Source organism: Arvicanthis niloticus, chromosome 15 (assembly GCF_011762505.2).
Source record: "Arvicanthis niloticus isolate mArvNil1 chromosome 15, mArvNil1.pat.X, whole genome shotgun sequence".
NCBI lineage: Eukaryota > Metazoa > Chordata > Mammalia > Rodentia > Muridae > Arvicanthis > Arvicanthis niloticus.
The window spans coordinates 69,898,012-69,919,781 of record NC_047672.1 but is presented as its reverse complement, the minus strand read 5'-3'; the positions used below and the strand labels follow the sequence as shown (position 1 = coordinate 69,919,781).

The 21,770-nt window shown below is 36.8% G+C and overlaps 1 protein-coding gene across 1 annotated transcript in view; it reads right to left on the bottom strand.

Moving 5' to 3' along the window:
* Positions 1–21,770, bottom strand: part of LOC143434439 (membrane-associated guanylate kinase, WW and PDZ domain-containing protein 2-like) — a 386,630-nt gene that overhangs the window by 68,722 nt on the left and 296,138 nt on the right. The gene's annotated exons all lie outside the window — the stretch shown is intronic.

Here is a 21,770-nt window from a genome sequence, read left to right as displayed (position 1 = left end):
TTTCTTTTTCAGTGTATAGTTTTACTTTTTATATTCAAAGGAACCACCTTATGACTTATGCTTGCACTTCCAAATTACCAGTGTTAATCTATAATTAAATAAAATAAATATTTCTTGAAATAAAGACTGTGATACCATGAGAAAGGATCTGATAATGGAGGCAGGTACTAAGTAGCTGGAATGTAGATAAAATATTGAGAGTGGATATGCTGGCCAAAGGGATTACTCATATGCAAAATGCAGGTTACATAGAAATGAATACCACAAGATTTTATTATACAATTCAGCATTTAATTCATACAATTAAAGTCTATGAATTGTTTTACCCCTCAGTTAACCACAGGTATCCAAAACCACAGAAATAAAACATGAACCAGTCTAGAGAAGAACTCAGTGCACTTAAGCAACCATCCTCTTGTTATAGAAATTACAACCATTTCATTCTATAGATGAAGGAACTGAGGGAGGTACAGAGGCATCAAGCAGCTTGTGGGAAGTAATGATCTGGTTAACACAGGGACTGGTGCATCTGACTGCTTCTGAAAAACCAGAAAACATTCGCTAGAACATACACCTTTAGCCAACTATCCTTTTTGTTAGAAGCAGAATTTGTACTGTTTGGAAGGCTCTGATGCCTGAGATGATTCACAATGAGAAAGATGTGCCAGGAAATAGGGCCTGTGTGTGTGTGTGTGTGTGTGTGTGTGTGTGTGTGTGTGTGTGTAAGATACTTCTCCTTCTGTACTTATAGTGATGTACCATGTTGCAAAAAGGCGTGGCATGTGTTCAGCTGATGACTTCTAAATAACCACTTATTTTTCCATTACAGTAAAGAACACCACATAAACATAATATGTTTATGCATACATATATGTGTACAAGTGTGTATATGTGTGCATAAGAAGCAACAAAGGGATCATCAAAATAGCTATCAAATTAAAATATGGGGGGTGGATGTGGTAACCATCTGAAGCCTGAATCCATAGAAGGAGCTGAGTGCTGAAGAGAGGGTGGAATGTAAGGAGGACTTCACCCCTGAGGCAGAGATGTTTCAGGGACACTCCAGGTAGCAAGGACAAAGAAGGCTTAGACATACCTACCTAAAGAGCTGTTGGAAACAAACATCTGTCCTCTGGGGAGCAAACTTTATCTGCAATCAATTAACTGGTTGCAGAAGAAAAGCTGATGAGACTCCCATCATCTCTAAATACTACTCTCACAGAAGCGAGAGTTGTACTTAAATTTTTGTTATTTTCCCATTCTGTCAATCATAGTCTAGTTTACTTAAACAATTTTCTAAATGGGTATAACAATTATAAAGTATTAAACACCATGTGCATAAACGCCACATTAATGTTTTCTCTAATTATTTTGTCACTATTATGGCTTATGTTTAAAAAGCATTACTGTAACTAGGTGTGTGGGTTGGAGTAGGATCAGAAGGAAAATACAGGATGCTAAGAAACTGAACTTGAAAATTCCTAAATTCCCACTGGCTTGAGATTTGGAGTTAGCTGTATTCTCCTCAGGTATGTTTGTGGCAGTCAAGAAACAATTTTTAAAATTTTTTATTGAATATTTTATTTATTTATAATACAGATATCATTGCCTTTCACCATTTCCCCTTCCTAGAATTCCCATCCCATCCCCTTCCTCCTTTATGCTTTTATACCATTTTGATTGCATGCATGTATTAATGTCAGTCTAGGTTGAGGGTCTAGCAATACAATAGATGCAAATAGTCAAGGAACAAGTAAGACAATAAACACAAATAGTCAAAGAACAAGCAAGGCATTAAACCCAATTATGTGAACACTCCCATGATCACTGTTTCTAAGGGCTTATCAGGATGACCAAAATATCTGAGCCTACTTCCCTATCCTAGCACAAGGTCATTTTCATGTCTGAAGCCTTCTTCCTTGTTCTAGCCTAAAATTTAGAATCCTGTCTGAATTATTTCTTTGTTCTAGCCTAATATTTAGATTCCTACCTGAAATTACTTCTTTGTAATAGCCTAAAAGTTAGATTCCTACCTGAGATTACTTCTTTGTTCTAGCCTAGTGTCCAATTCTTGCCTGACGCCTACTTCCTTGTCCCTGGTCAATGTCATATTCCTGACAAGCAGCCCATTTCCTTCTCCTTGGTCCATGTCATATTCTTGCCAAGCAGCCCCAAAGGCTTTCTGTCTCTCCCCCTTTTTATCTTTCATTAACAAGACTGAGCCTGTCTTAGGTCATTCTGACAAGAATGCCTTCCATACCCATCATGGAATATGCATTATCAGAGGCAATGCATTATGTCTTAGGTTGGCAAGGCTCTGTGCAGAATCTTACCCATCCTTGGTTTGCAAGCCTGTTAATTTAATAACTCTGTCTGGGGGTCCATTTTCAGTTTCAAGCCATGTACTTGGTTGCCAACATACTAATATTGTTGAAGAAAACTTTAACACAATGGGCAGGAATAAAAGTATTCCCAGGACAAAAAGGGCTAGCATGATCAAGCTATATATGTCATATTTGAAGCTTGACCAAAATAGGAATACTGACCTCAGTCCATGAGTAATTTTATCTGCAGTACATACTACATCAATGCTCAGCAAAGCAGCATTCTTGAAATGCATAAGCTCCCTGTGTATCGTTAAAACTTCCAGAGAGGTGTTAAAATTATGCCAAATACACTTCAAGTGTCATTAAACTTCTTCCTAATTATAATGACTACCATTGTAGATTTTAGAACAAACATGAATCCAATGGAATTTGGCATGACACTCAAGATGGCCCCTTATCCTTAAATTCTGAACCTCCTTCCAGTAATTTAAATAGGATAAAAAGCATCAATCCATTGTTCTTCCAAATGCCTATCTAAATCCTATTGTATATTTAACACATTAGTAACATGTTTTGCTAAATGATTAACAAAAGTAGCTGTCTTAACTTCTATGTCACAGAAATTGCAGAAGCAGAGGTGCTAGCAATTAATGTAATTAAAGCTGTTATACCAGCAAGAATCAAGCCCACTACCCTCTTTCTTATAATTGTCAAGAACAGGAGACTGTGGAACAGGACCAGGGAACTTTAAAACAATACCTTCATAAAATAAAAAAAAGAGGAAATATATCCCTGTACACTACAAATTTATTCAAATCATGTTCTTTTTATTTTTCATTTTAATTTTTTAAAAAAAACTTTGGATGTCAAGGAACCTTCTGTTGAGTGTCTATGGTGCTCTACACTAGGCATACTTATGCAAAGGTGAAAGGGAAGGATCCATTTACTGGCATAAGGCATGATCCTGATCATTTATTAAATATGGAGAAGAAGGCATGTTTGTGTTTTTTTCTGCAAGATGCTGAAGGAGCATAGTGGCTACCAGGGTGATGGGTGAGACATGCTGATGCCAGGACAAAGAATTATGCTGACCTGTGAGCTTGCTGGGTGCCCAGACAATGGTGATTGGGAAGCAATGGTGGACATACGTTCCCGGCCAACCATTGTTTACCTATACCCCTGATGGGACAAGCTGCCTTGCCTCGCCTCAAGTTCTTAGACCTTGTGCAACTGAGAATCAAAAAGAGAAGTTATAATGCCTCTTGTATTGTTCTTAAATGTGACCAGTTATTTGGACTCAATCATGGACTGGTCTAGAAATCAATCCAATATTGAAAATATCAGTCTTCATTTGGAAGGCTTGTTCTAGACATTTTCAGAGACATATATTGAAACTAGCTGTAGCTCTCTACGATGTTATGTTAGCAAGAGATAAAGTTAGGGCAGGATCTGGATTTTAAATAGGTGTTAGCACATGTGTTAAGGCTTTTTTAATGGTCAAGTTAAAAAATACTTTTGTTTCTTCTCCAGTATTTAATGTAAGTTGCATTGATTGTACACCTTCTAGTTGTGTTTGTGTTTTGAAATCCAGCATGTCAGTTATAGAGGTCTATCAACCAGGTTTTGTTTTAGTGCCCTCACTATCACAGAACCTTGGTATTCTAAATATAGTTGCAAGTACTGGAAGAGATGAGGCAGACAAAAGAAACAATATATTAAATATATTTCATGATCAAATTTTCTCAAGTACCTGTTTTGGTGGATTGAATAGGTGTGCCCCCCATAAACTCATGTGTGTGTGAATGCTTGGCCCATAGGGAGAGGCATTATTAAGAGGTATGGCCTTGTTGGGCAAGCTACAGAAAGTGTGACACTCGGTCCCTTTCTGCTGCCTATAATATCAAGATGTAGAACTCTTGGCTCCTCCAGCACCATGTCTACCTAGAAACTACCATTAAAATTATGGAATAAATCTCTGAAATGTAAGCCAGCCCCAGTTAAATGTTTTCCTTTATAAGAGTTGTCAAGGTCATGGTGTCTTTTCACAACAATGGAACCCTAAATAAGACAGACAGACGGTACTGGGGACTGTGATAAGCCTGACTTTTGTATAGAGGAATATGGACTTTTAGACTTTGGGTTATGAAAGCAGTAGAATTTTTGTTGTTGTTTTGTTTTGTTCTTTTTTATTGGATATTTTATTTATTTATATTTTAAATGTTATCCCCTTTTCTGGTTCCCCCTCCAGAAACCCTATATCCCATTCTCCCTCCCCCTGCTTCTATGAGGGTGAGTTTTAAGTGCTGGTTAATGGGCCTTATTTTGGTGAAGAATGTGGCTGTCTTTTTCCCTTGTTCAAAGAGCTGGCCTGAGGCTAAGGTGAAGACATTTAGGCCAATTGCATGAGCCACAGGTATCTCAAAACAGCCTGGTAAAGACTCTGTCCTGTTGTTCATTCTTATGAAGAGCATTTTGATAAAGTAGAGCAAGCTGAACAATGAAAATACAAAACGTATGGTTCAAGGATTAAAGGAACACCAGAAAGAGATTAAAGATATTAAATGGAATTAATGGGAATGGTGATCTTGGGGAAAGATTCCACCCAGGTAAGATTCTATCTTATGAAAAAGAATTAAAGAAAAGCTTAGATCTTGGTTAAGTGCCACATACCTTTAATTCAAGCACACAGGAGGCATGCAGATCTCTGTGTTCAAGGTCAGCCTGGTCTAGAGAGATAGTTCCAGAACAACCAAGCTGTGCTTCAGTGAAGGAAACTTGAAAACAGAAAGCTGGTGAAGATGTAACTGAACAGGCAGTTCATTTTTTAGCCTCAGCAAGCAGCAGAACTTGGTTGCTTTGGTATTTCTGACTATCGAGTCAAGGATAGATGAAAGGGTTTATGGAATCTCCCTCCATGACTAAGGAAAATCACAGAGACCAGGCTTGTGGCAGGGATAACCCCTGCGTGGATATCCAGAGAGGCCACTGTGTAAAGCTGAGAAGCTATGAAGGTGAATCCTGGATTGTCTTAGAGAACCTAAGAGGTTAGAAATACCAGAGCCATGGGATCCCTGCCAAGGAAAGCTGTTAACAGAGAATTTGAGCCAGCCCAAGAGAAATAAATAAATAAAAATAAGAACAAACAAAAAATAAAAATGCTAGTATCTTTCCTTTAAGATTTTACATATAGTTCAGGAATTTCCATGGTTTATTAGTTCTTGAACAATTTTCTTGAGTGTAGTGTTTTGAGTTACCTGTTTTGAAAACAAATTGTAATAATAAAAGTGAAAAATATCAACATACTATCAGATAAGGCAAAGGTGGTCTTTAAGTCTTCTTTGTTTATTTCTACTCTAAGTTTCATTGATTTGTTTATGTCATTAATCTTCTGTATTTTCTTACATTCCGCTTAGCTTGCATAATCCTTCCCATTTTGGTTATTAAGAAAGATCTATCAGATTCCTTTGTATGAAAGAAATGCTTTATTAAGCATGGCCAGGAGTGTATTTTGAGATCATCTTAAAGTAAGAAGATTGAAACTCTTCGTTTCTCAAACCAGTGATACTTTTGAGTACTTTCTCAACTCCCAGAGCCATCATGAGTATATTTACTGGACACACACACTTTGCTGTATCGTACATTCAAAGTCCTAATATATAGTTTGTAGCCTCAAGTACCACTGAAAAAAACAATTTTATATCACTTTTTAAAACATGACTTTATACATATCTCTAAGTACAAGATTAAAACATTTTACTTAAAATGTTTTATATGCAATAAAATTTGTATGAAAATATTTGCAAGTAAACATATAAAAAACATTTAGTAGATTTTTTATATCAGTGTACATTTTTCATCTACTTGATCTGAGACAGCATTATTTGAAAAGGTATTAGTGGTATATAAGACTTAAAAGGGGCAGATATTAAAGATGAATTAAGGGAACTAGTTGATTTTATTTTTACTTCTGGCTATTTCAGAGCTGCATGTGTAGATAGATAGTAACTGAATTTATATCATAAACTGATTTAATTAAACTTATGGAATAAAAAAAACCTGAGAAAGTTAAGGAATAAAATAGAAAAAAAATCATGAATTAACATTTAGAAAACTAATTGTGTCTATTCCATGCCAGAATTTATCCCTTTTGTGAATGTAAAATATTTTTTATTAAAATATCATAATCAACTGTATGCTCAATCATTATAAACTGGTATTATAAGTTTGTAATGGGTCATTAATCTGAACATACCTGTGTTCAACGCACTATGTATATATTCCGTGTTTGAGAGTGTTCTAATAGTTGTATTTAAACCGTTTTTGGGTAAAAATTGCGAGTTGTTATTAAGTTATTTTAATTTTGCTTTTAATGTATGGTTTATATTGTTAATCTTCTTGAACTAAAAATTAATATGCAGTGAGTCTGTATTCAGTCATAACAGAACCCATATAGTCAACAATATGCAAGATGGCCAATCATTGGATTTGATGGTTGAAGCAGGGTCGTATGCACTATCAGCTTGCAAGTGATTTAGAATCACCATGAAAACAAATCTGTGACATGGCTGTGAGAGACTTTAATAGATTGGGAGGTTAATTGAGGGGCATTGTGCTATATTCTATGGGCAAGTAATACCGTACTATGAAAAGAAATGGAGAGAGCAAGCTGAAGCACCACTGCTCGCATCATATTGGCACATCACTTTTCCTTACGCATCTGGCCCCCACATCTTCCTATGAAAGATGAACGTTGTACCCTGGACATTTCAACAAAATAAACTCTTCCTTATGTTGCTTATGTTCATGAACTTGTTCTTATAGTTCTCATTCATGAAAACATGCCAATGTAACATACAGTTGTGGTAAACACCACCACGTCATCCTTTGAGAAATGATGCACACATAAACCAGACTTAGGGTCTAACCACTGTAGAAGCTTTCTGTATTATTTTTCCTTTGTAAACTCCTGTGAAATAGCTCGCATTAAACAATGCAAACAACGTAGCCAGTAGTCAATTATTTTGGCGTAATGTATGGGAAAATATTATGAATTGTTCTTATTCTCATATATACATAATATGCAGGAAATTTTAAATCAGAGTAAACAATATGTATATTTTAATTCATCCTTTTGTGAAATTCTATTTTGTGGCAAGCCACATATTTCCTACTTTGTTTACTACTTTTGAAAACTGACTGCCTATGAATAACAGTGAATAAGCTTTAACTTATCAAGTAATGCTTACCTTTGTATGCAGTCTAGCTTTGCACATTAGGATCACATCCATTTATTATTTAGGGAGCTAGTTTGGTGATGTGCAGTCAAATCTACTCTTATTTTTCCACTTGTGCTTAAAAGGTCCGGTTGTAGAACCAAGCACAGAGGTGTAGATCTCTGGTTCCAACATTTGCTGGACGAAAGGGAGATGAGTGAGAATCCCTCCTAGATACAGAGAAAGTCTGCAGAGAGTAAAAGGAAGGGAGGCAGAGCAGAGAAGTGAATGGAGGAGGGGCAGATGGAGAGAAGGACAGAGTGGTAGAGAAAAGATAGTTACACCTCAATGTTATAGTTATATGGTATTTCTTCTAGTTCTGCGATACATCAGTGTTTTATTGTATAAAAAGCCAGATAAAGACCTACTTTAATTTCTTTTAAAACATGTTAATTTGTTGATTTGATAACATTTGTTCATTGGCTTCTTCTTTCCCAAAGATGAAATGCCAAAAATTAGTATCTAATACTAACTTTGATTTTACATTCTGTTATATCAACTTTATATCTATTTATCCAACTACAGTTTTAACTATTGAAACTTTGGAGGATGTTAATAACTAACAAGAAGAATGCTCCTTATAGTTTTGCAGGTTTTTATCATTATTTTTGAGACAAAAAATGATGAACTTATGGAAATTTGGGAAATGGAACAAACAAAGGGAAAAACTAAAACAACTGTTACCCAAGGATGATCGTGGCAAAACATGAGCGGATGCTTTTCCAGTTATCAGTTATTTGGGAAGTTTTCTTCGAATTGTGAGTGATAAATAAGACTTGCAAGTATTGCTATACTTATCCTAAGTTGAAAACAAACTGGTCAAAGGGAGAGAACACTCTTATTGTTCAATGTGGCAGTTCTGGACAAAGTAAAAGCACAAATATTAAACAAAGGCTGAAACTATTTCATAGTTTTCCGCTATAAATACATAATAACTATTTAATAAAATTGATGTTCGTTAAAAAACCATATGGTAAATGTATTTTGATTATAAATAAGAAACTTTTAAATAATCTTTATTTTATCTCAGATTTGGATCATTTAGAAAAATTTCTATAAGGTAAAGTTTTCTTAATGTTAAAAATATCCTGTTTGCAACATGATTGGATGGGCTTGCCTACTGAATTACATACTTTAACAAGACCTATGCTCATAGCAACACTGAGGTTGTTAGGTTATTGTTATGAATAACAAAACCAGGCTGGTCAAGTCATCATACAACAGTATATAAAAATGACTGACTTATCGCTCCCTCCTGACCTTCTCTGTCTTTTCTCTATCCTTCTTCCTTCTCTCCCATGTAGTTACACATTCCTCATTTCTTTATGTATCACACAGCATTGCAGCTAGGATGAGGGAGATTATTTCAGTCTGTAACAATATTTGTAGAAATAACTTATTGCTTAACAAGCTAATGTTTTAGGAGTTACAAAAAAAGATAAAATAAATGGTTATTAACATTATTCCAAATAAGGACGCAGTTGCCAGAGTGCTGGCCTTACAAATGTAGAGAGCTGATTTTGACCCTCAGAACATACACAAAAGTGTCACCAGTGCCAGAGATGTAGAGACATCTGTTTTCTGCAGCATTTGGTGGGTTTCGGATCAGTGAGAGTCCCTGTTTCAAACAACAAAAGCAGGCAAACAGAACAACATCAGAAGTTTTCTGCTGAGACATGTTCACAAGCATGGACACACAAACACATACCTGTATATGATATGATCTGAGCTATGTTCTCAAGCATGGGCATGTCAAACACACACACATAAGCACACACACACACACACACACACACACACTCATGCACACCAATGCTTACAGTCATGATTTTTATTTAACTAAGATCTCTTCTTTTCTTCTCTCAACTCTTAAGGGAAATCCATAATGTTCATGGATTTAGTTGTATTCATCGTGAAGAAAGGAGGAAGGCTGGCAGCAATACTGGAGCTTACAAGGCTCTTGAGCCTTCACAGGAGCGTTACAAGTTCCTTCCCCTCCCTGGACACATTACACTTATGTTACATTTAAAAACAACAGGGTGGGGGATTTTTTAGTAGTGTAGTTTCCCATAAGTCACACAGTGGGAGTATTGGTGACAACTTTTTCCTCAGTTGTCCATCTTATGAGTGGGTGTTACTTGAGCAGCTTGGAAGTTGTCCAGGTGATTTCTGGTGTGTGTTTGTTTCTGAGAAAGAACCCCCACTTTACAAACTCACAGGTTTACCATTGATACTTTAACAGCACCTTTCCCTTGGTAAATGGGTGTTCTCAATACATGGGCTGTCTATGCATTTCCATATGTTTCCCCCAGGAATACCACACTATATTTGCATTAGAAGATGAAGAGCAGTTTTCTGCAAGTGAACCACCTCAGAAGAGCGCTTTGCTGGTGTTCCTATCTTCATGGGCTCTGAACTGACTTCTTTTGGCTGAAACACATCTCATCTTTGATTCGTTTTCACACTGGACCCTGAGCAAGGCCCTAGGACCAACAGGTGAATGAGGCATAGTATGGGTAGAAGCCATAGACTAGCAGAAGCCAGTAGAAACCACAACCGGTCAATCTTAATTTAGCATAGCATAGAAATGAAGTTATTGAAGATTTGTCAAGGAAGAGCAATGCAGCATTCTGAGTGCTGAAAACTTGGCCAAACATCTGCTTAACCCTTGCTTAATGTCCCGACCACTTTGTCCTGTTAACTGGAAGCGCCATTTTTGTCTGGAAAGCGTTACTAAAAATACTAACATTTTCCCTATTTTATTATATGCTACCTCATGTCTTTTAGCTCCTTGGAAAATAAGATGATCCTTCATGATTAAACTTTGGGATGCGAATAGCCTTTTCTGGAAAAATTCTAGTTATGGTTATTGGACAATGAACAATGTGTTTGGCTTTCTGCCAATTCTTATACATCAAGCGTCAAACACGGGTGACAGCTGATTTAACAAACAGTTCTTAGTGCAGCAGGCTCAGCTGCAGCTGTGTGAGTTCATATTCATCATGTATCTCCAAAACACTTCAAACACTTCATTGCTTAGTAAAATTCTTTGAGGTGTAGCACATGGAAAGTGCAGGAATGTACAGGGTGAACAGGCCCAGGTTTAAAGATTAATGATTCCTTTAGCTGTACAATTGACTCAGGAAATGAAGCTGCCTCTTATTAAGTATTTTGTGTGAAGCTGCCTAGGATGTTCATATTACAGAGACAGCAAAGAGTGAGCTTCCTCGCTTCCTGCTCAGTAGCTGTTTACCTGCACTGTATATGGCTTGGAACTGTGAATCATAATGAGAACAAATTCACATCTGCTCAAATTATAATTATTGGAAAGTGGCTTATCCACTCTGCTGAGTATCTATAGAAGCATAAAATGTAAACTGATTTCCCCCTGTCATCCTATGAACTTCTCAGTTGTCTCTGCCCTACCACCAGCTGTTGTACACTCAGGAATCAAAAATAAGTTTGATGTTGGAACAGCCAAAATATTAATTATCACATAAGCAAGATACCTATATACTTGCATGAACCTGAAGTCAACTGCTTTGTTGGAGATATAATCATTCCTATGATTCTAATTCTTATCTTCCAACGATAAATTACTCCTCTGTTTTTGCAATGCTGGAAAGATATTAATCAGATTATTAGATACATAAATGGCTGTACCACATGTTTTGTTAAGTGAATGGCAGATCTTATTCTTGTCACCAAATTCATTTAAGACTGAATCACATCATAACATGGGAAAGAAACCATTTCTTTATAGTCTTAAAAGTAATAAAGGTTGAAGTAGTCCCTGAGACAGTCCTGAATTGAGATAAATATGTGTGAGCAAGGGAAACCATATCCTACATGGAGACAGGTGCACTGCTAAGAAAGAGATGCCACTGTTTGGGTGGTGTCTACTTACAGGTTCAGTGTAATTGCTAATCGCTTTTTATTTTCACATTTTTCTAGACTGCACTTAAAATGAGCAAATCTATATATTTCCCAGCATATTCAAAGACGTGTTTCAAATGTTTTATGTCTATGTACTAGCAGTTCTCAAAGAGTGCTTTAAAACACAGAAGCCAGTCACTGACTGTAGTAAACTCAGTCGATTTTCAGTCAGTCATGGCCAGATTGCTATGATTCATAGGCATGTTCCATTGAAGGAAATGATATGTTTTGCGGATGTAATTAATGAGCACTAAAATAGGGTGGCTGGCTTAAATTATACAGGGAGACACAGCGTGATCTTATGAGCCCTGGAGTGCAGGCAACGTTCTCTTGATGAGGAAAGTAGCTTTGACACAGAAAGGGCTGTCAACTACGTCAGAGGCATGAGAAGGACTCGAGCCCAGCTTTCTGATTTTAATTAGAAGGAATCCAGGAGCCAGGAAATTAAATAAGATGTAAGATGCTAGCCCACAGCCACCAGCCACTGAGGACGTAGAGACCTGGTCCTATAGACAAATGGGAGTTAACTCAACAGTGTCTCCTGGTAGAGTGCAGGTTTCAGGCATCTGACTTCACCTTTGTAAAATTGTCTCCATGTAAGAATAAATTCTGGAGAGTGATCTTTCATTTACAAAGTTATAGACTATAAACTTGTATCATTGTTAGTTATTAAATTTGTGATGACTGTTTTTATATAAAGAGGAAAATGATACAAATCCAGAATCATAACATTTAAGAGTAACACTCCACATTCATCTGGGATTTCTTTAGTATATTCCACTTCATAGTCATTTCCATTTATCTGTCACCTGAAATATAGTTTATACTTCTGTCGAAAAATCACCTTCCCTGGCTGGAAAGTCTTATGAAATTGTCAACAAACTCATTTATTTTTTAAATGTGCATATTTTTAGCATGCATGCGCGTGCATGTGTGTGTGTGTGTGTGTGTGCGTGTGTCTGTGTGTACATGTGTGTGTATGCATGAGTGTGGGTGTGCATGTGTCTTTATTTTCATGTCTGTGCAAATGCATGTGTGTGAAAATGAGTGATTAACCTCAGGTGCTGCTCTACAGGAGACAACCTTGTTTGTGAGACTGTATCTCACCGGGACCTGAGCTTCACTGAGTAAGAGAACCTGGCTCACCACAAGCTCCTGGGAATATGTAATCTACCTTCACAGCACTGCTTACAGCAGAATGTCATCACGCCTCACTTTTTACATGGCAACTACAGAATCAACTTTTCACTTCATGCTTGGGTGAGAAGTACATTATTACTGAGCTGCCTCTTGTTTATCCTTCCTCAACACATCCATAATGAAACCATACAGTATTAATTTGGATTATGTTCCATATCCTATCATAGAGTAGCCATTGATTAGTTAGGCTTGTTGTTTATGCCCACAGATTCTAAGTCTGTGGTTTAAACTCTTTGGACAACAACTAAAATCCTTTAATTTGTTCTGAGAAATAATAAGTACTCTACTCTGACTTAAAGTTTTATGATGGATATAAGCTTGAAATAACCTAGAAGATTTATAACTATTTTGTCTTAAGATCAGTGAGCAACCAGAGATAAGTATGGGTGGTCTGCAAGGAATGGAACGGATTGGATGCTTTATTGATGATTTGAGGACAAAACTGGGACTGGCTGTCATCTTTCCACAATCAAAATCTTAAACTTACCAGTACACTGAACAGTCTCTTTCTTAGAGGCAGTTTCATATCACCAAGCTGATAGGATCTGCGGTTGAATAGCAGGTGTTACAGGTTACTTTGGAGCCGATCAATGCTAAGCTGACCACCTATTTTCATGGTCTTGATTAAATGATAAGAGACACTCTGGGTGAGTCCTCCTGAAGGTTTCAGCACAGCACTGAAAGGCATGAGGGCACAGGGCTTTGATGAGCTGATGCATGTATGCAGTCTCACAGCTGACAGCTTTTCTGATATAAATCCTAGTTGGATAGCTGATAGATTTCCCACTTGCGGTTCATTCTGCTTTTCAGCACTGATGAATACATACTCTATGCATGTGACTTAAGGTTACCAGTTAAGTTTTGCCTGAAGGTTTCATTGTATGAGCAACAGATACACATTGCTCAACCCTGGTGTACTTATTTTGTCTAAATTAATTATTTGTTAGAACTTTCTTAGAATTCTCTTGCAAAACTGAGTTTACTATTTATATCTCAAATTTATTGGCAAAAATAGCAAGCACACAAGTAAGAAACTAAAATGTTATAAACTATGTATGCATGATTATATGTGAATATATATGTAATTCATTGGATGGATTAAGAATTATCTATTGTGATATATGTATATCACAATATACATACATATACATTTATACATTGGACATATTAAGTGGTACGTATCATAAACTCCACATGCTTTCTTGTTTGTGCTTAAACTGAATACAGAGATTCAGAGTGATCTGCCACTGGCAGCTGTCACAGGAAGTGCTGTGATTAGCCACTTATCAAGATGTACACCTCTGGTCTCTTGATTTGTGAAATGAAGAGCCACTAAGAATTTGTACTTTATATAATCAGTGACAATTCATACATTGTGCTCACAGGAATCTGAGTGTATTGTTGATGTTAATTGGATTTAGAGCATGTTTGATGAGGGTTGTGTACACTGGAACCTTGTGTGCCTGTGCTCTCCAGTGAAGAGCCACTACATTCTGAATGCTATACTTTCATCTAATGCAGAATATGGTATGCATTAAGACTCAATTTACACTAAGTGGAAAACCTCTCCTTTTCAGATAAAGTCCAAGCCCAATTATCATTTTAGTTATAACACGTCACTTGAGAATGTATTCCTATTGCTCAAATCGAGATACCTGATCAATCCAAATCAAAAGAGAACAGCAATTATTTGGAAAAAAAATTATCTCTAGTGAATTTGTGATCAGAATAGAATAATTTCATTTAAATATCTTTCTTTGCCATGCATATAATATATATATATATATATATATATATATATATATATATATATTGCTGAAAATTCACCTTAAGCTTACTGTCGTCTTTCAAAGTTCTAACATTTGATGCCTTTGCTCATTTCCATCCTCTTTGACGACAGGCCTTGTCAGGCTCCTCCCAGAATGACACAAGGCTCTTTACTTTCTTACTCTTCTAAGTAGCACAGTATGCATGTTTTACTACACTGGTTCATTGAAACAATCAAAACACATATAGAAATTAAAACTGTGAAGAACTGTACAAAGTGAAGGTGCAACAGTTCTAACGTGGAATTCAGATAGAACTAGAGGATGGGAAATGTTTAGTGTCCAAGCACAGATTGAGACTGTCGCTCACATATGAGGACAATTTGATTTTATGCATTTATTCTGCTTTTTCCACTACGAAGAACAATTTGATAGGAAAAAATGAAGGTCAAATAGAAGTCAGCTTTCCAATCTCTTTGTCAATCTGCTGCCCTTGTACAATCTTCCCGGCACAGGAGACCGAGCCTGACACTGTGGGATCACCAGGCTCGAAACATAGCCCAAAATCTGATTTCAGACTGAGTTTATTTCACAATCTTTAGCATTTTTGTCACTTTAATCTTCACTCTAATAAAAACAGTTCCTTTGGCCACAAAATACAAGCATCCCTTTTGACCATAACTTAAAACTTACGAGCAAATACCCTTGATTTCAGTGCTGACTACTCCTAGGTTAAATTGTGATTCTTTCATGGAACAGTCTATTTGTTTTTCCCAATTGTTTTGAGCACTTGACCTCCTATAATCTAAGTGCAGATACTATGCAATCCCTTGCTTTTACAGTTTGTAAAAGTAGCTGTATACACTTCATTGTCCAGAATGTAGAGGCATACAAAGTTGGATAAGAATTCTACATTCCTAACCAGAGAGCAGCAAAATCACCTGAACCTTTGGTGAAGAGGCTTAAGGTACGGAACAGTATCCTTAGTACATACATGTCATGACATTCCAGAGACTAGAAAAAAGATTTAGGAAACTTCTTAATGCAACCAGAATTCAGGGAAAGAACAGTATGCTTGGAAGAAGGCAAGGCAGGTGAACCTGGGAAATGGAAAAAACAAGTTTTCCATAGAGGAGGGCATGAAAACTATACTCTGTCTAGAAAGGTGAGAAAGTTGGGTATGGAAATTGTACTCCACCTCTCTGGGTCAAACAAGGAAGAAATTATGAGCTGCAATAAACTGCATTCCCTTTCTGTTTGAGTGAACTTCGTTGTCAGTTAAAAGCTGTTTTATATGACCCAGGACTCTGGCTGGGTGCCTGAGGTAAGGAGCACTTACTTGGATTTAGCCTCACAGGATCGCCTTTGAGCTCTTGCTAGCTTTGGGACAGGAAGGGACAGGAAACTCTGTTTATTGCACTGAGTGCATTTTAACGTTCCAAGCTGCTCTCGTGGTTCATGTTTTTTAAAATGTGATTTAATTTATTATTAGCAAGCAAAGTAAGAGGCCTACCCAGGAATTTTGACAATCATGTCTTTGCTTTATACCTACCTTCTTTTAGTTAATACTCTATTGTTCATACTCAATTTTTGCCTGCCCAGTCCCTACTTTCCCTTCTAACACTAGGTTTGTAATTCCCACTTCTCATCATGTGTGTGTTCTACTACCCTTCCCTACTACACATATAAGCCTCCTGCCAATACTGATTTCCCAGTCTTTAATCTTACCCACTCCTATACCAATATAGAAAAAAAAAAAAAAACAGAAGCTAGGATACAATTGAAAGAATGCATACATGGTTTGACTTTCTGGGTCTCAGTTATCTCACATAATGTAATTTTTTTAGTTTCATCTCTTTTCCTACAATTTTCTTGACTCTGTCTTTTCTTATGGGTAAATAAAATTCTATTGTTTATATATACCACATTTTCATTACACATTATTTTGTTAATGGGCATCTGGAGTAGTTCCATTTCTTTGATATTATGAATAAAGTAGCAATAACTATCAATTCATAGAAATCTCAGTGAAAGCATATAAAACCACTTCGGTATATAAATAGGAATGGTAAACAATCCCTAGAGTATAGTAGATCTATTTTTAGTTAGCTTTGTTTTGTATGAGAAACTTTAGCATTCATTTTCCTAGTGGCTCCATAGGCACTGACAAACAGTTTAAAGACTGTGAATGCTAGTGTTTTGATGTTTAAGATCTTCTTCCTCTTAAGACTCTGTCTCCTTTCTCAACTCCTGCACTTCTTACAGACCTACCAGATTAGAGCTTTAGCAGACAGGGTCTGTGCTGAATTCCTGAAGTATCTGCTACAGCACTTTTTACCAGTGCTGTTGTGCTTCACAGAGCTACCCCGACTATCTTGTCCTTGTTGCCTTAGACTAGCATCCGTTCGTCTCTGTGAAGGATGTCTCCTTGTAAGCTGACCTGTTTTCATTCTTAACTTTTATTTTTTCTCTTTTATTGAAGAGATTTTTTTCCTAATTGCTGTCTTCTCTTCCTCTACTCTTTTCAGCCCCTGCCTCCATCCCTCCACACACATACCTCCTTTTCCATACAAATATATTCCCATTATGTCTTTTGACAGAAAAAGGTAACCTTCTAAGAAATAAAAACAAAACATAGCAAAATAATATACAATAAGACAAAACAGCCCAAGAAAAAGCACAAAAATCAGAGACCCACTTGTTTTTACACTCAGGTATTCCATAAAACACTAAACTGGAAGCCAGAATATATACCCAAAGGACCTTGTGCAGACCCGAGTGTGGCCTGCCTTAGACTTTGTTCATTTGAGCTTTGTTAATATTGATTTAAGGAGCTTTGTTTCCTTGGTGTCCTCCATCCCTTCTGACTCTTTCTCTCTCCTCCTCCACAGTGGTTCCCTGATCCCTCAGTGGAGGGATTTAGTCACAATTATGACTAAATTTTCCAAGGTCTATCACTCCTGGCATAATGCCTGACTGAGAGTCTCTGTATTTCTTCCCATATCCTACAGGAGGGAGCTTCCTTGACAATGGCTGAGCAAGGCATTGATCTATGAGTATAGCCATTAGGAGTGATTTTGTTGTTTGTTTTTTTAGAACAGTTGTATTTGGCTTTACCCTAAATCCCTGGGTTATCTATTCTCTGAATTTTGGTGAAAAAAGCAGGGTTAGGTATGGGCTGCCTCTCTTTGAGTGGGCCTGAAAGTCAAAAAAAGATATTGGTTACTCTCACAAGTTTTGTGCTACTTTTCTGTATCATACCTATCAGAACACCCTATTAAAGTGTCTGTGACTGGCTTGGTGTTTATGTTTCTCTGTTGGTAGCATGCAGAGTACAGTCCTGTGCCAAAGATGCTAGCACTTAGGGATGAACAATCTATGTAGGCACCAGATTGCCTTCTCCATGTTCGATAAGATGTGTAAGTGTTGTGTCCAGCAATGTGATCTTGCTGTCAGTTTGTCAACCACTTGATGCTACGTCATGGTCTTTATTCCTCACCAAAAAATACCAAGAAAGGAATTCTAGAAATTATGAGTCACACAACTTGGATATTTGTGATCTATTGGCAGTGGCCAGAGGGATACTCTCATTTTTAAGTTGAAAATGAATGCTTTTCTTTCAAGACTGAAATGCCTGTTAATGGCAAATGGCAAAGCAGAGTCTGGAGAGTGTATCTGCTTCTGTTCATTCCAGTAATTGCTTCTCATTACTATGAATATTGCTTTTAGATTTATTGACAGTAGCTACTTTGTCTAAATTGTTGTTTTGTTGATATATGGACCCTTTCTTCCCTTAGGGCATTTAAATTGCTTCCTGCTTTTATTAACTTTGTATAGATGACCCCATCAAAGCACTTAACTTTGTAAAGCATTGCTCTGTTCTCCAAAACTCTTGGAGGAAAGCTGCAGCACCTGGAATCTCCCTGAGCAATGCTAACCATTTAGGAGGACTTCTGTACCTACTCCTAATATGTGATTCTTGGTTTTGTTTATTTGATGAGAAAGGTTTCTTGTAGCTTAGACTATGTTTAAACTCAATATTTTGCAGAGAATGACCTTGAATTTTACATCTGCCTGCCTCTTCCTTTCACGTTCTGGGAGCACAGATATGTACCACCATCCCCAATATATGTACCACATGCCCAATTCACACAGTGCTAGGGCTTGTGCTCTCAAGATAATAAATAGTTGATAAATTCTGCAATGTAGAAGATGATTAAGGAAATCAAGGAACTCGCTATTCCTGCTGCACAATATTTTAATATGATGTTAAAGAAGACTACAGTTAAACTGGAATCCTTAAATGCAACATTACATTCTTAATAGCACTTGGATATGATTCACTTTTAAGTAAGTTTTGACATTTGTGTTAATTTAAATAAAAAGCACCTGACATGATCAAAATCATGACTTTTAGGAGGAATTAATCCTGAATTCTCTACAGTGCTAACTAGAGTGGTCACTTCCATTCATCTGTAGCCATTTCACCAAGGGCACAATGCTTTCTCAATAAGATACATTACAAATGACATTATTATTTATTATTATTGTTGGTGATGATTGCCTTTCATCATGAAAGCTTTATTTACAGGAAGAACTGATCATTTTTACATACTTCCTTTTGCTCCTAGTAGATATGAATTTCTTCTTTTAAATGGCTACTGCTAAGTCCCATGGGAATTTGTGAAGAACAAATAAAGCCATTGCTCTATTGAATAGTCACTTCTCTTACTTCCCATCCTGGGCTGGCCCATTGAACAACTATCCTGTTGTACACAGAACAGCCAGCAGTGTGGATGCTCTAAATCCTGAGACATACACAATGAATGCCCAAACATGCACCACAACTACAGAATCCTGAGTCCTTAATGGCTCATGGCTGTACTAACACTCTGTCTGATTTATGAGCTGGTAACTATGGGTTGATCCTAATCTCATAGAAACCTATTGCATATAATTGTAAAAATCTAGTGCCAAATTGAGGAGATCAAGAACTTGGCTGCACTGAATGCAGTGCTGGTCTCTAGCATTAAACGAACTAGCACAGAGGCATGACTACCAAGCTCTGTGGATCATGGGAGCTTTCCTGAAATAAATCACTGCCCTGCATCATCACAGTTTGTTCTTCACAAAGTCCCACAGGAGTTAGCAGTGGTGATTGGAAAGAAGAAATTCAGACCTATGTAAAAGTGATCAGTTCTTCCTGTAAATAAACTTTTATGATTAAAAGTGATTTTTGCTAACAAATCCTCCTTTGGTGTCTGAAACAATAGAGCACATGCTCTTGTTCTCAAGAGACTATCATCAAAGCACCACTGCTGGACTATGCATTTTACTTACCTAGTCAACCTCTCATTAAGGGAGACCCCGTTGTTCCATAGGAATGTGGCAAGGATAGAGGGAATACCAGATGAACATTTCCTGTCAAGTAGTGTTCAGTACTTGTAGTTAGCGTACACTTTCACAGGTAGGAGAACTCTATCCCTTGTTTAACTTGTTAATATGGCTAACGTATCTTTTACCCACACAGGAACATGAATAATTTACAGAGCTGCAAGTCTTCCTCAGTAGAAGAACCTCCTTAAAGCTTCTGGCTTCTTATCTAACCATCTAAACTATACCTTTGAAAGTGAAAACTGGCTTCATTAGATTTGCTTCACAAACCTCAGGCATAATCTTTTTATTTGGGACTCAACATATGTCTTACCAACTTGTTCTACTTGACTGTACCCATCTTTAATCTACCACCTGATATCTGAGGGAGCTTTGTGACATGACAGTGTTGATTTTTAATATTTAGCAGCCCTACCCTTGAATATAAAAATGCATAAACCTCATCAAAGATTATTTTGTGTAGTTTGAAATATCTCATGAACAGACCCAGTAGATTCAATTAAGTACAAGTCTGTAGAGAGGAGTCGAAACAATGGATTCTCATGACATTGAGGACACTTTTGGGTGGTTACAGTTTTTCAGTTCCAAATGCTTTTACATTCACTATTTCTCACATCAAAATACATAAGTATATAGATTCGATGTGTATACATGTAACTGGCATGAATTGATTTTGAGAGAACCCAACAAACTGCTTCCTTTTCATATTTAATTTAATAATTTTCAGAGTTAATGGGTAGTTAGTGACCCTGACCTTTAGAAAACAAGTTGTGATTTGCAGGATGAATTTATTAGTTTAGGGCAATAGTGAGCTGATAATTATTTTTCATGACAAGCTTTGAAGCAACAGATTTGCCAAGCAAGAGCAAGATTCAAAGGTATTTAGAAACTGCACATGGAAATCAGAAATAAGAATTGTATGTGTGTGTCATTGACTCTCTTAGAAAGAAAGAAAACTGTGCAGTTGTAGGATCTGTTTTTCTCAGACCGTCAGTTTTCTCTGTTTAAACAATCCAGGCTAACCAAATGAACAGAATATAGCTTTCATCAAATTTATGAGTAATAAAGCTTTTAATATCAGTCTATGTTATTTTAAATTATATTTATTTATTGTGTATGAGTGGTGTGTACACAGGTGTCAACAAGCCATGATATGCAAGTGGATATAAGAAGATAACCTAAAAAAAGTCAGCTCTCTTTCTCCACCCTGTAAGTCCCAGGGATCAAACTCAGATCACCAGGGTTAGTAGCAGGCACAGTTAACTGCTGATCCATCTTCATGGGCCTATCTTCTTAAAATAATAGAACTGTGTGTGGGAGAAGATATTGAGATAAGCCAACGCCTCATGCATGGTAAGCAAATATTCAAAAAGAATGTTCTTATGAACTGATGTGTTAGAACCCTATACATTTTCTCTTTCATCATTATCTCTTGTCACTAGCAAGAGGGGCATGGTCTAGACAAAAAGATGGGCAGAAATGTTACCACAGATCGATCTTTTCTCATCCTAGATGGCATTGCTCTTCAGATATTTCTAAAGATAACATATAATGGAAGCTCTAGAAAGAAGGGAATTTTGTCTCTGCTATATACTGGATGTTATTTATAATATTTTCTGGTAAAGGGAGCAAAAAATAAGAGTAGTGTCTTTATTTTAGAGGCTAAGGATTCAAAGAATAAAACCTGCACCTGCTATACATAGATACTGAACGAGATTGATTAAACGTGCTAAGGATGAGGAGAGTAGTGCCCGGAGTCATCTTTTCTGATTTAGATGTTTAAATTCAAATGATTTCAAATTAGACACTACCCGATAGCAAGTTGGCCTGTTGCTAAATATAGGGACCGAACTAACTTCAAGTAGCTCTTATCT